Source organism: Pinus tabuliformis, chromosome 2_2 (assembly GCF_031772625.1).
Source record: "Pinus tabuliformis cultivar Carrire ecotype Pingquan chromosome 2_2, CPIR1, whole genome shotgun sequence".
NCBI lineage: Eukaryota > Viridiplantae > Streptophyta > Pinopsida > Pinales > Pinaceae > Pinus > Pinus tabuliformis.
Window position 1 is genome coordinate 983,917,017 of NC_142300.1, and position 15,875 is coordinate 983,932,891.

A 15,875-nucleotide genomic window follows, 5' to 3' on the forward strand; every position below is an offset into this window, starting at 1 on the left:
CTTATGTCAATTTTCTTTCCAGTCGATGAAAGGAATTTGAATTCTAATGTTATGTGGGTTAGTTTCAACAGTGCCTTATTGTGTGTTTATTGCAGTTATTTGTTTTATTTGGAGTGGTTATGTTTTGTTTAAGTTATAGTAGGTTATATGTGATGTATCTTATTCCTAGTTTGCTAAGAGTAGATGTTATTTGTGTTGTATTTCTAAAACTGTTTTGTTTTCAATATATGGTGGTTGTTACATAATGGAGATTTAAGTTTTGCATTTTCTTTTGCTAGCCCTCCTAGCAATAGGTGTTCACAATTTGCACCAGCAGGGAAGTACCTAGTCCCCCTCTTAAATTGGCCAATCAACATCATCTATCAAATGGTTTTGAGGAGTGCATGTAGACATTGATGAGGTGACAAGCACTCGCAATTTCAAGGTGATCAAAATTGTAGATGACATCAATCCATATTTGAATATTTTGGGGGTCATTAGGGCCTTTGATAATAATGTAATTATCAATTTAAAGAGGAGGAAGATCATATTCAAGGGCAGAGACATTTCAGTCATTGCACCACTAGATCCATGTGAAGGGGACCAATATGTCGATCTTATGAAATGTGAGCTTAGCCGAGAGAACCTGGATAATATTTATAATTTCATCGCTGACAGAGTGTTGAGCTGATGCATCATTAGGGCATGTGCCTCTTACTCAGAATTGGAGAATTGGAAGAATCAACTGCATGAAGTCAACACCACAAGATGCGCACATGTTACGAGGATGGTGCAACGTATAGGCACTGACATGCATTAGCAGGAACATAAATTTGCATGAAAAAGCTTTGGCTGGGAACTTTTAACAGTTAGCCTGCTTTTCGTTAGTGTTGTATTGATAAACAACCTGTAAATCTGGGAGTTGTTGGCCCACTAAACCTTTAGAAAACCTTTTATTTTTCAAAACCTTTAGAAAATCTTTTATTTTGTTAATTTGTGTGCTCCTGCCACTATACAATTGTGACTCTTCATCTTACTGTTTATATTTACAAAATTCATTTCTGGTTTGCATGTACCGTATAATATCATCACTGTATTTTTCAGTTATTATACCTGCCGAAGTAGGTATATAGCGATCGATATCGCTTTGACTACGTTTGACTTTTTAAATATCAACCGCTATTCAATACTTTAACCAAAGTTTTATCCAAAAAAGTGAATTTTTAAAATCATTTAAATATTTTTCGATGGTTTTCATTGGCTATTCAGCTTTGGGGTCTTATTGCCGACGTCGAACTTGCTTTTAAGCGAAGTTTGGCCTTTATCCAAAGTTTTTGGAGTATCATATAAAAAAAATTTCGTCAAACAAAAATTTTATCCAAAGTTTTGTTACGCAGGTCTTATTGCATATTGCATGGTTTCGTTTTCATATGTAATTGTCCCCTTTTAACATATGCTAAGTTGCTGGGTTTTGTTTTCATCTTAGGAATCTTCAATGAAAACTATACGAGGATCCTAGCCTTACATTTGGAGAACCCTAAATCTAACACATGTCACTCATTAGGGTTGGCTTGGTAACTCATTTCACAGAATAGGATCCACATGGCTAACATGCTATCCTTCTTAATAATGTAGGTGGCTCTTAACACCATGAAATGTGCGGCCATTAGTTCAGTTGAAGGTGTACCCAGGTTTGCAAGCTCACCCCCTCATCCGGAGAAGAATCAAGTCTGGAAATGGGTTCCTTACGGTTTTTACTTTCGCAACAAGGGTTTCACTTGTTTCAATTTCACCTGCAATCTCCAGGACTGCATGGTCCAAGCAATGTCCACCACTTGCGAAGTGCTAAGGTGAGGGTTTGTAATTATTATGAAATTGTTACTATATTCTTTACTTCATAGTGAACCAACTCACAAACTGCAATGATGTTGACTACAGTCATCCCTCCTTGGGTGTGAGCCACGGTCCCTCTTGCAACAACAGGTAAGCATCAACTCTTAAACGCCCAATTTGGTCCTTCTATTGCATTGTTCATTAATTTTAACCCATCTCCCTTGTTTGTTGCAGGTAAGGGTTACCACGCTCAAATTCTGGGTACATTGAGGGCTATGTCCTCGTTTCTGTCTAACACATAACTTATTTTCCCAGGTTCTTTTCTTGCTCTGCTCCATCACCAGAATAGTCTGATCGAAATCTTAAGTTATATGGTCATGGCTACTTTCCACCAGCGTTTTCTTAGTTTTTGTTTAAGTAATATAGTTTTGTCAGATGGTATCTATGCATCCCACCGGTTGTAGTCTTGCGAACCATTCAATGGTCTGAGGATTTTCTTTTCTTTTTTGTTTAACTTACACAGGACTGTAATTTTGTTTTGTTTTGTTAATTTCTCTTAGTTTTTTTCTTTTTTTTTTAAATTTATAGGGGTTCCGCATAATATTACGACTCCAGTTTGTATCTAAACGTAGACCCACAGCGAGTTAATTAACTAAATGCAATTTTGTTTTCTATGGTTCGCTTATTTAAATATTTTGGTGGTTATCTGATAGCGTTGTTTCCCTCTCTCATACTCTCCAGGGTTGTATTCAAGTTTAGATATGTAGAATCCATATCAGAACTGTCACCATGGCCGACGTCACGATTGGCCGGGGGACTTAATCTGGTGTGTTGTTTTTCAGATGAAAAATTGCAAACTATTCTATCAGTTTGATTGTTTCTCATTGGGAAATGATTATGTAATTTTCTTCATGTATCGATGTTATGTTATGTGGTATCTATATGTATATGCATTGAACCAGATATTTTCCATTCTTACAGGTACTTTGTGTTTATTTGCAATTCAAATACCGTGTTCAGAATTTCACCGTTCACACTAAAATAAGATGCAATTTACTGTTTCCATAGGGTGAACATGGAACTGGAAAATAGGCAAACAGGAAAGACCAAAGGCATTATAGTGTACGGGTTGATTCCTGCAACAAAGTCATACATTACATTTCACTGTTTCCATAGGGTGAACATGGAACTGGAAAATAGGCAAACAGGAAAGACCAAAGGCATTAGAGTGTACGGGTTGATTCCTGCAACAAAGCCATACATTACATTTCAAGGTGCAGGAAAGGAATTCACGATAATTGAATGGCACAACAGAGCCAGCGACCTGGACCCAACGGGGCAGCTGCGTACATACCACAACGCTTCTGTCACAGTGCTGGCTAACAATTTTTCTGTCAGGGATATCAGTTTCAAGGTGCAGAAATGGTTAATGGTGAATTCTAATAATTGTTATAACAACTTAATTTGATTGTAGACTTCATATAAAAATAATGCTTAAATGGTGCTGTCAATGTCAATGCAGAACACAGCTCCAGCATGGCTTATTATTATTAAGGTTTGCTGGTCGGTTTTTTTCTTTTCTTTGTTCGCTCCATTCTATATTTTTTACCTTTCATTCTTTCGACACAAAAGTAACTAACGTAGTTATTCAGAATGTTAGTTAGTTATTCAGAATTCTCAAAACTCTGAAAGCTTGCCTTATTCTTATTAGATACATTGAATCTGAAATCAATGTAAATCTAGTTTATATAATATTATCTATTAAAATTTATATAAAATTATAATTTTTATATTAAATGTAATATCAGTATGCATGTATTTAGGGATAAAAGCCTTTATTCATATATATATATATATATATATTTCTTTATAATTTTTAGTAAAACTTTGAAAATAATATGTTTTTAACATTATATAATCTTATATATTATAATTTACATAAAATTATATTTTTTATATTAATGTTATCCTTATATTAAATATAATATCAGTATATATGTATTTATTATTTATATATATATATATATTAATATTTTAGATTAAATAAATAAATAAATTGTTTTATAATTTTAGTTATTTTTAAGTAAATTTGGCAGGATTACATATTCATCATATGGAGAATGGAAAAAATGATTTCACATAAAAAAAGTCTCACAAAACACCCAATCACCATCTATCCAAAACCACTTATTTTTTAAATTTTGATAAATAAATTAACTAATAATTTATTTTATTAGATTTTCTAATAATAATATTTTTAAATAGAAATATTGATAATTTAATTTAATAAACTTTTTTAGATAATAAATTACAACAAACTATTTAGTATAAAATAATTTATAATATTCTTTAAGTATTTAAAAGAAAATTATTTCAATTTTTAATAATATCCTAATATTTTCGTTTGTTACCTATTTATGGCTTTATCAGCTATGCTGCTCTTCGATTTCATGTAAAACGCCTTTGTCCACAATTCATGGTTAAGAAAAAAATCAAATATCAATAGATATTCCCCCAAAAAAATGATAACAAGCTCATTATATTTTATTTGATCGTACTTATATATGTGCAACAACCACAGGAAGGAAGGAAATTTTTTTAATGAAAACCGAATGGGCCAGATGTGGACTGCTGGATAATAGTTAAAAAAAAAAGAGTAATTAACTCATCTGGTTCAACATGTAATAAAAAGAAAAGATGAATATCGTATTATTTGTTATGAATGTGATTTGACTTTACGAAATCTTTTTGAAAATGATTCAGTTGTATCTGTTAATACAGTCGTTGCATGTTTGACAAAGATGCGTTGAGTGTTGAAATCTAATTTCAACGCAGTCGTACGCTCCCCAAAACCGCCAGCAAAAACCACAAACCGGTTTAAAGATTTCTCGGACCGCCTACCTGCAGAGAATGGTTTTCGTACACAAGGGCCCGAGAAAATGTGGAGCTGACACGTGGTTCAGCCCTGACGTAACGCAACGTCATTTTCTCGGAGGATAAAGTTCAGCACTTGTTGGTCTTCCGATATTGCCCTCCACCGTCGGATGTGCTCCACCTTCTTCAACCGTTGATTGCCCGAAGCTGCTCCAAACCTGCATACGGCAAATATTAAATTCAATGCATTGCGTGGAGTAAAAGGTTTATGGTTGAGAGAGTCATTGAATTTAATGGTGCTACGTAGATTTAGGTGGGCCTTTTTATTATGGGTATGGGCACGTATAATATATGTCTTTTATATATATTTCTTATATACGGCATGTATTAAATGTGAAAACATATGTAATAAGTTTTTATGTTTTTGAGTGTGTTGACTTTTATTATGCATTGCACACGGGAGGTAAAATACATAGGTGTTCACAGCAACGAAAGATTGATGATGGCGCAGTAAAAGGTGAAACACACAGCAGTGTGTAAAAAGATAGAACCAGGTGATGTAATTTCTGGAATAGCAAAAACCATGTGTGGTTTTGCACAAGCAGTGCATAAAGAAAATGGTGAAGCCTAAGTTGTTTTTACACCAGTGAATGTAAATTTTGTTTTACAGCAGTAAGCTCATGTAAACTTTTGTTACAGCAGTAAGTTGTTTTTCACAGCAGTGAATATGAAAATGATTTTACAGTGGTAAATCTTTGTATCAGGTTTTAATGAATAGAAAGTTTTTTTTGTGGTGAAATACTCTGTCTCTCAGTGAAATTTCTTTTAAGTCTTCTGTGTGCACAAAAGATCTTGGAGCAAAAGAAACAGAGCATTGTCTCTGTGTGTTTGTTTATTTGGTTTTTGGTATTTTCCCCATTAAAAATATCCAACAGTGGTATCAGAGCAGGCTTAGGCTCTTTGAAGGAGACAAAAAAAAGCTGAAGGGAGAAGGTTGTTGCTGCAACAAAACTTCTCAGGCAGACAGAAGACTCAGACAACAAAGGATTCAGGTATTCTTCATAGCTATCTTGTTTGTTATTGAAGAGATAGTCAGTGTTTTAAATACACAATCAAGGAATGGCCAGCACAAGCACTGGTATGGGTTTGTTTAACACCCAGCTCCCACAGTTTAATGGGAAGAACTATGACTACTGGTCAATAACTATGACAGCTCTGCTTGCTTCCCAAGATTTATGGGAAATAGTTGAAGAAGGCTTTGAAGAACCAGCAGATGAAACTGAGTTCAATGCATTAACTCAAGGAGAGAAGGATTTGCTGAAGAACAATAGGAAGAAAGATTCAAAAGCCCGTGTGTTGTTGTATCTAGCAGTAGACCAGAGTATGTTTCCAAGGTTAGCAGCAGCTAAGACAGCCAATGAAGCATGGCAAACCCTCAAGACAGCCTATCAAGGCATGGAGAGAGTGAAGACAGCAAAGCTACAATTGCTGAGAAAGGATTTTGAGAACTTGAACATGAAGGAGTCAGATAACATTGACTCATTCTTCACTCATGTGATTGGTGTAATCACACAAATGAGAACTCATGGAGAAACCATTGAAGACAGAAGAATTGTGGAGAAAATATTGAGGGTCTTACCCTCAAGGTTTGATGCCATAGTCACCACCATTGAAGAGACAAAGGATCTCTCAAGCTATTCAGTTGATGAGCTACATGCATCACTGATAACACATGAGCAGAGGTTGAGTAGGAATGAAAACTCATCTCTTGAGCAAGCCTTCAAGACCCAGATGTCCTTTGGAAGAGGCAGAGGAAACAAAAGAGGAAGAGGCAGAAGCCAGAATAGAGGTGGAAGGAACAACTCATCAAATGCACAAGGAAGAGGCAACAATCCAAATCAGAACCAAGGCCAAGGCAGCAGCCAACAAGGAGGACAACATCATGCTCAAGGACAAAGGTATGATAAATCTAATGTTCAATGCTATTATTGCAAAAAGTATGGACATTATGCTAGTGATTGTAGAAAGAAACAGCATGATATGAACAACAGACAAAATGCAAAAGTTACAAGAGAAAACAGCAGTCAAGAAAATGTCCTGTTAGCTTGTAACATGGCTGAAACACATAGTGAGGACATATGGTTTTCAGACTCAGGTTGCAGCAACCATATGACCGGAAACATAGCCTTCTTTTCTGCCCTAGATAAAAATGTGAAATCAGAAGTCACACTAGGAACTGATAGTAAAGTGTCTGTTATGGGAAGAGGAGAAATAAAAATACTTTCAAAGCAAGGAGAAAGGAAAACCATAGCAGATGTATACTATGTCCCCGGAATGAGATGTAATCTCTTGAGTATTGGATAGCTTGTCCATAAGGGCTACAATGTTTTCTTTAAAAATGATGTGTGCACCATCATGGATATACCACCCAGCAAAAGATGCATTGCTGAAGTGAAGATGACAAGGAACAGGATGTTCCCTCTCCGGATCAGGGCAGACATGAAGAACAAAAGGGAAATGGCAGCAGTCACCGAAGAGGCCTTCCAAAGCGTGCCAAAGGATGAAAATTGGTTGTGGCACTTGAGATTTGGTCATCTCAATTTTGGAGGTCTAAACTTGTTGAGTAGGAAAGGAATGGTAAGAGGATTACCATTGATAGAGAAACCGGACAGCCTATGTGAAGGCTGCATTTTGGGAAAACAACACAGAGAAAGTTTTCCATCAGGGAAGAGCATAAGGGCAAAGACACCCTTAGAGATTATCCACTCAGATTTGTGTGGACCAATGCAAGCTCCATCATTAGCAGGCAGCCTATATTTCTTGACATTAATTGATGATTTTACAAGAAAGACTTGGATATATTTCCTCAAGAACAAAAGTGAAGTCTTTGAGAAATTCCAAAACTTCAAAGCATTTGTTGAAAACCAAAGCGGGCTGCACATTAAAGTTTTGAGAACTGATAGAGGAGGTGAATATATCTCCAAGGAATTCCTAAGATTTTGTAGAGAAAATGGAATACATAAACAGTTTACAGCAAGGTACACTCCACAGCAAAATGGAGTTGCTGAAAGGAAGAACAGAACCATCATGGAGATGGCAAGGAGCATGTTGAAGGCAAAGCATTTGCCAAATGAGTATTGGGCTGAAGCTGTACATTGTGCAGTTTATATATTGAACAGGTGTCCTACAAAAGCAGTCATGAACAAAGTGCCAGAAGAGGCATGGAGTGGGAGAAAGCAAGGAGTCACCCACATGAGAGTTTTTGGGTGTGTGGGCTATGCACACATACCAGATCAGCTAAGGAGGAAGTTGGACAACAAAGGGGAGAAATGCATCTTCATTGGATACAGTGATGAATCCAAAGCCTACAGGCTGTACATTCCATCTACCAAGAAGTTCTTTGTCAGCAGGGATGTTCAATTCATAGAAGAGGAAGCTTGGGATGGAAGCATAGAGAAAACAGTCAATGTCAAGAACTGTTTGTCTCATGATGAAGATGAAGAGGAGGTGGCTGAAATGAATCCCCAAACAACAACGCCAACACAAGGACAGCAAGGTACACCATTGAGGATCAATGAGAGTGCTTCTCCAAGCACACCACAAGGAGGAAATTCAAGTGCATCTTCAAGCACTTGCACACCAAGTGAACGAGGTAAGAAGTTTAGAAATCTAAGTGAAATTTATGAAGAAGGAATGAATTCCTTATTTGCCTTGTATTGTCATGTTGATGATCCTATTCATTTTGAAGAAGCTATTAAAGATAAGAAATGGATAGAAGCTATGGATGAGGAGATGAATGCCATAGAGAGAAACAAAACATGGGATTTGGTTGAGTTACCAAAAGGCAAAGAAGTCATTGGTGTGAAATGGGTCTACAAGACCAAGAGCAATGCTGAAGGCAAGATTGAAAGGCACAAGGCAAGGCTGGTTGTCAAAGGCTACAAGCAGCAGTATGGGAGAGATTATGAGGAGACTTTCGCCCCGGTTGCAAGAATGGAAACCGTGAGAGCAGTGTTGTCCATGGCAGCACAAAACAAATGGAAAGTCTACCAAATGGATGTGAAATCAGCATTCCTAAATGGAGTGTTAATGGAAGAGGTTTATGTGGAACAGCCTCTCGGCTATGAGAAGAAAGGTGAAGAGCACAAAGTGTGCAAATTGAAGAAAGCTCTTTATGGGCTGAAGCAAGCGCCAAGAGCATGGTACAGCAGGATAGATTCATATCTATTGGATAATGAATTTGACAAATGTGAAGGAGAACCCACAGTCTACATCAAGGAAAAAGATGGTAAAATTTTAATTGTTGTTTTGTATGTTGATGATGTGATTTTCACAGGTAATGATGATCAGCTCATTAAAAATTTTAAATCAGTCATGAAGAATGAATTTGAAATGACTGACATGGGTTTCTTGAGATACTTCTTAGGCATAGAAGTAGATCAAAATGAAAAAGGAATTTTTATATCTCAAGCAAGATATGTAAATCAAGTTTTGGACAGATTTAACATGCAAGAATGCAAGGTAGCCATCACTCCCACAGTAATGGGATTAAAGCTCAGCAGAGAGGACAGCAGCAAGGATTTTGATCCTAGCTTGTATAAAAGTATTGTGGGCAGCCTTATGTATTTAACAGCAACTAGGCCTGATTTAATGTATGCTGTTAGTTTAATTTCCAGGTTCATGGAGAGGCCAAAGGAGGCACATTGGCAGGCAGCAAAGAGAATTTTGAGGTATGTCAAAGGCACCAAAATGTTTGGAATTTTATATCATGCCTCAGAACATTCAGATTTGGTTGGGTACACAGATAGCGATTGGGCTGGAAGTGTAGATGATCGGAAGAGCACTTCCGGTTATGTTTTTAATATGGGTTCAGGAGCCATTTCATGGGCTTCTAAGAAGCAGTCCATTGTAGCATTGTCTACAGCAGAGGCTGAATATGTGGCAGCGACAGCAGCAGCTTGTCAGGCAGTGTGGATGAGAAGAATGTTGAGAAGCTTAGGCCAAGAGCAGGCAAAAGCGACAGTGATCTTTTGTGACAATAGCTCAGCTATTGCACTGTCAAAGAATTCAGTGTTTCATAAGAGAACGAAACACATTGATACAAGGTTTCACTACATCAGAGAATTAGTGAACAATGGAGAAATTGTCCTAGAACATTGCAGGACTCAAGAGCAGGTAGCAGACATCTTGACAAAGCCACTTGATCAGAAGAGCTTTGAATTTTTGAGAAAGTGTCTCGGTATGACCGAATGCCCAGCTGTTGAAATTAAAGGGGAGTGTTGAAATCTAATTTCAACGCAGTCGTACGCTCCCCAAAACCGCCAGCAAAAACCACAAACCGGTTTAAAGATTTCTCGGACCGCCTACCTGCAGAGAATGGTTTTCGTACACAAGGGCCCGAGAAAATGTGGAGCTGACACGTGGTTCAGCCCTGACGTAACGCAACGTCATTTTCTCGGAGGATAAAGTTCAGCACTTGTTGGTCTTCCGATATTGCCCTCCACCGTCGGATGTGCTCCACCTTCTTCAACCGTTGATTGCCCGAAGCTGCTCCAAACCTGCATACGGCAAATATTAAATTCAATGCATTGCGTGGAGTAAAAGGTTTATGGTTGACCGCCGTAGGTGAGAGAGAGTCATTGAATTTAATGGTGCTACGTAGATTTAGGTGGGCCTTTTTATTATGGGTATGGGCACGTATAATATATGTCTTTTATATATATTTCTTATATACGGCATGTATTAAATGTGAAAACATATGTAATAAGTTTTTATGTTTTTGAGTGTGTTGACTTTTATTATGCATTGCACACGGGAGGTAAAATACATAGGTGTTCACAGCAACGAAAGATTGATGATGGCGCAGTAAAAGGTGAAACACACAGCAGTGTGTAAAAAGATAGAACCAGGTGATGTAATTTCTGGAATAGAAAAAACCATGTGTGGTTTTCCACAAGCAGTGCATAAAGAAAATGGTGAAGCCTAAGTTGTTTTTACACCAGTGAATGTAAATTTTGTTTTACCAGTAAGCTCATGTAAACTTTTGTTACAGCAGTAAGTTGTTTTTCACAGCAGTGAATATGAAAATGATTTTACAGTGGTAAATCTTTGTATCAGGTTTTAATGAATAGAAAGTTTTTTTTGTGGTGAAATACTCTGTCTCTCAGTGAAATTTCTTTTAAGTCTTCTGTGTGCACAAAAGATCTTGGAGCAAAAGAAACAGAGCATTGTCTCTGTGTGTTTGTTTATTTGGTTTTTGGTATTTTCCCCATTAAAAATATCCAACATTGAGAAGCGACTTAATTTCTATCCGAGTCGAAGGCCTCTGTTGGCTCCTTAGAGGTTTTCATGATCGCACAAATCACTAACAAAAAAAAATGGAGAGAAAGGAGAGGGCAGATGTAACCTCAGTGGGACACAAGCTCAAGCTAATCACATAGCTATCTAATTGGAAAGTGTCATTGATTATAGACTGTCAAGAGAAAATTGTGAAAGCTGACATTTTGTTATTCTATATTTACTAAAATACTTTCATGGTTCATTTGACTCAGATGAGTGTAAATATTGTCATGGTTGTTTTGAGTCAGATGCTATGCAATATAGGCATGAGATGCGAGTTATTAGCTGTATGTAATGTGCCTAATTTATTTTCATAAGTAATCTGTTTTAATTAATTTTATGTAAAGTGTCCGGATGTAAAAGTTTTAAAAGTCGGTAAATTATAAATTAATTTTAAATTTTATTATTTATGTATTCTCTGTTTTACAAAGAGATGTGTAATTTTTTTTATATTTAATTTGGAATTGATATATTAAAAAAAACACTAATCATGCTAATTATTTTTCTTTTTTGGTAGGTAAAACCTACAGAAAATGGAAGGATGGCAAGGAGTTGCATTCAGAATATCTGGGGACAAGACCTATTTCCTGGGGTGTGGATTTTATGGTGCGCAGGATACACTGTGTGACGACGAAGGCCGCCATTATTTCAAGGAGTGTTACATTGAAGGATCCATAGATCCATGTACAGGGTCAGAACATGATAAAATAGCACATAGACCCATCTAAACCATCTCCGCACCTGATTGCGAGACAAAAGTCCACCAGGTTCATACAGTCTAGGTGAATATCAGACATGGTTTTAGATGGGTCTGTGTTGCCTAGTATAGAATCATTGCATTTAATAGATCTACATTGTTGTCAAAGAAATTGATTAGAAACATATTAGCTGAGAATAAAATTTTATAGAAATAGAAATTGGTTTTTATTAAGTTTTAAGGATTAGGTCAATTTATTTGACCACAAATTAGCATTCAATCCATAAATAGTGTAGTGAATTTTATTTTTCCCCATAAATAGTGAACCACATCTACGATGGCATGGCCAAATTTCCAGCTACCATATCCTTAACCTTGAGCAACCAAATTTCCAGCTACCATATCCTTAACCTTGAGCAACCATCCATAGTAATTTCTTCAATGAACTTAACGCAATGTTGTGTAACGAAGCCATTAGTCTGCAGCCGAACAAGCTCGTCAATCCAATGTCTAGTATTCTCGCCTAGAAAAATCAATTTAGTGCATAATAGCTACGTTAAGGAAATTAATGACTTACATCATAGCTGAATAAGGTGAAACGAAAACCGAATAGAGCTGCCAAGCCAGACACTTTTCCCGTTGGAAAGTTAAAGGGCAAGTGATCCAATATATAGAACCCACCCCTCGATCTGGTCCATAGCATGCATTTTCAACTCGTCTTATTATGCCATGGTGAACATGCCTATGCCTAGCGCCACACCGAGAATTAATCTCGTTGTTTCTGTTTGAAATACAAAAGCCTTCACGTGTATGGATTACATTTCACGTGCATGGATTACATTTTGCAACAAGATGCATTCGATGAATTATTGTTTTTTTGTCTATTACACAATGTGATTGATATAGTTCGAGAAAAAACAAAATGTCAAAGAAAATAGTGTTCCAATTGTATTTAAATTTTGCATGCCATATATGTTTGTTAAAAGGGGAAATGGTACAGATTAAATATTGTTCCCATCGTTGTTGTATTTTACACGATATATAAATTTGTTCAGCTTTATCCGAAAAAAAAAAGGTTAACTAAAATTTGAAATAGTAGGATTTAACACAATATATAGATTTGTTAAGCTTTAACTGATAATGAAAACCTTTATTAATGTCTTGTGCGAACACGTGGGCAGACGGGCACACGCAGTGGTTGTGTGTTTTGCATGTTGCTGGATGTCTGGGTGTCTCGCAATGGTGGGCTGAATGCTTCCGTTCATAGAGAGAGCCCTGTTGTGGAAACAATTTCGCCTCTTGACTAGGTAGATACATTTACGCTTCTCGTTGGATTTATTCACTGGACTAATGAAGTTCCAGTCTAAGAAGCAGCCGAGCCGAAGACTTGCAATGTATGGTCAAACTGGAAAGTAATACTTGGTTAGTCATGTGTCCTATGCTTCTTTTGAACTTGGTCAATCGACTTCACTTATTATTTCAATCCAAGTTAATATACAAGCTATTTTAGAATGATTTCTCGTATTTATTCTGCGTTTTCTTGGTTGGCAATTTTATGATTAAGTATATCATTATTTGTTTCCCGGAGTTTACATTGTGATGGTATAGAATAGCAAACCAATGGAATGCCTTTTTTATTTTACATGTAGATACACTTTATATATATATATATATATATATATATATATATATATATATATATATATATAAAATAAATTTATAATTTTATTAAATAATTATTTTAAATATAACATTTATTAATTTATTATATTGGTATTTTTATAAAAAACAAATTTAATTTTAAAATATAAATAAATCATTTTAATTTTAATAAATTGAAAAATATTTAGTTATTTTTATAATTATAAATAAAATTGTTATTTAAATTTAATGTATGATTCATTTATATTTACATATATTATAGGGGTAAAAATGCTTTTAATTCTAAATTTTTGTAGTAAATGATGTGGAATTACTATTGTTTGTTGTAGCAAGTTTGAATTTTTAAATTATTCATGTGTTTCGCCTCTCAATTTGTTGCTTGTATCAGGGGTTGGCAAAAAAATAAAATTTTACCAAGTTGATTTCTTGTGAAATATACCTACAACAAATTTATTGGTGTCAACAGGGTTTATTTACCCTAAGCATACTATCGTATAAGTTGTAAGAGTTTCCCAAGAAAGATCTAATACCCATTCCATTTATGACTTAAATCAATACTTCTAGCAAATTTTGGCATGAACAACTCGAATATCCAAATGAATGAAGTGTGAAATTGATGGTGAAACATAACATGGTTACTAGACCACCTAAGGTTGCACCCCAAATGAAGTATTTGAAACATGTATACTTGGTAAGCATCATTGGGATGCCTCTCAAATAGGAAACTCTTGGAGAACAAAGTCTTAATTGGACTCATTGATGCAAACAATGTCTTGAATTTCATTAATAACTTTTCCATATATAATTGGCTATACTTCTTGAGTAATAAGAGAAATGTCTTTAAAAGTTCAAGGAATTTAGCATTGGATGAAAAACAATGTGTTAGGTCTATCTTTGTTCCTCTTTCCCTATCTCTCCATCCTTTCTCCCTCTCACTTTGCCTCCCTTCCATCCCCCTTCTTTAACCTTTTCTCTCTCTTCATACCCTCTTTATCCTTAAATCTCCCTCCTATATCCCTCTCTCTCTCTTTCATTAAGCCCCCATTCTCTATGTATCATCCCTGGTTAAAGTCCATGCAATAAAGTTAATAAAGGAAAAATAATAACAATGGTCATGGGACACATATTCCAAGCTGAATGTTGGGAAAAAAACATAGTAATGGGGATCACTTGTGATTAATTAAAGGCTATAGAAATTGGCAAAGGAAATGGTAAATGCTTTGGAAAGACAGTGGCATTTATTGGCATCTATTTATAAAAATAATGGAAAATAGGCTAGAAGGAAGGTGAAAGGTCACAGGTTGCATGTGAGGAGGGAAATGAGGAAAATAATGAAAATTGAAGAAAATAGAGGCTTCATTGATAAAAAAAAAGGCTTATGAGGATCAGTTCATAATTTGTCAAAAAATGGGACACTGGAGGATAGATAACTACTCTCACCATTGTCCTACAACCATTTTCTTTTATGATTGCTTGTAAGTGTGGCTAAATCATTGTATATTTCCTTTTAGTGCATACTTACTATTATTACTCCTTTAGATCTCCAAGGCTGAGGAAGAGTCCAACGGAGGTAACCACAGACCAATCTTTTGACTTGGTAGCTATCCCTACCAGGCTGGAGAGGGCTCTCTCCAAAGGATCACAACCAAGAGGGATGGATAGATTAGGGTTCTAGGCTAGATATAAAGTGCAGAGGGTTGTTTGATTTGATTTTGATTGGGGTAGTCACTAGATGAGTGAATTAGGTCAAAGAGTGAACTAGGTCAGGGCAAAAGAGAATCATAATTGCAGACATCTGATGGAGCAAGGTAGGCAAGTTACTTTAACACGTTGTAGTATAGTGATGAAATGGTTTAGACTGGTGAGGTACTAAAAAAAAACAAGAAAATCATGTATTCTTTTTAAACTGAATTAGGATGATTTTCCCAAGAGAGAGCATAGAAGACGAATTCTACTTATCACACCTTGAAAACCAAAGATATTTAAAGTGAAATGGATCATGAAAGGTACAAAACATTCACACATATGTAACTAAAGAGGAAACAATATCAAAATACCATGCCACAGGAATCCCACCAAAATAACTGCAACTCATCCAATATATTTCATGCCAAAGTCTGAAACACTAATACAACATCCAGTTGAGTCCAAACCATAGAATGATTGAAAAATTACATGATATAGGCCTCAAAACAACTTGTCCTAACCTCACGGGTCGAATCTAGGAGAGGAGGAGCAGTTAAAATAAAAACTGAACTGATAGCTAGAGTGTAGGGTGGTCAAAGTGACTCATCCCTAACTTAAGAAAACTGATTCATTACAAGCCATGGAGGCCATTTACCTAATGTATTTACCCTAGGTAACAGTAAAAACATAATAATGACATAAACCACATCAATTACATCAGTAAAACAATGATTTCCCATACGTAAAACCAATTTTGGAGAGAAACGGTGAAAAACTCGGATAACTCTCAAACGTGTAGTGCCAT

The 15,875-nt window shown here is 35.9% G+C and overlaps 1 long non-coding RNA gene and 1 pseudogene across 1 annotated transcript; one reads left to right on the forward strand and one right to left on the reverse strand.

Annotated features, from left to right (window-relative positions):
- The window catches only part of LOC149196602 (chromatin remodeling protein EBS pseudogene), an 87,779-nt pseudogene that overhangs the window by 12,805 nt on the left and 59,099 nt on the right, over nucleotides 1–15,875 (reverse strand).
- On the forward strand, nucleotides 1,804–2,319 carry LOC149196603 (uncharacterized). The gene is made up of 3 exons (XR_016254145.1): nucleotides 1,804–1,829; nucleotides 1,918–1,962; nucleotides 2,047–2,319. It is a non-coding gene; the product is annotated as an uncharacterized LOC149196603 (long non-coding RNA).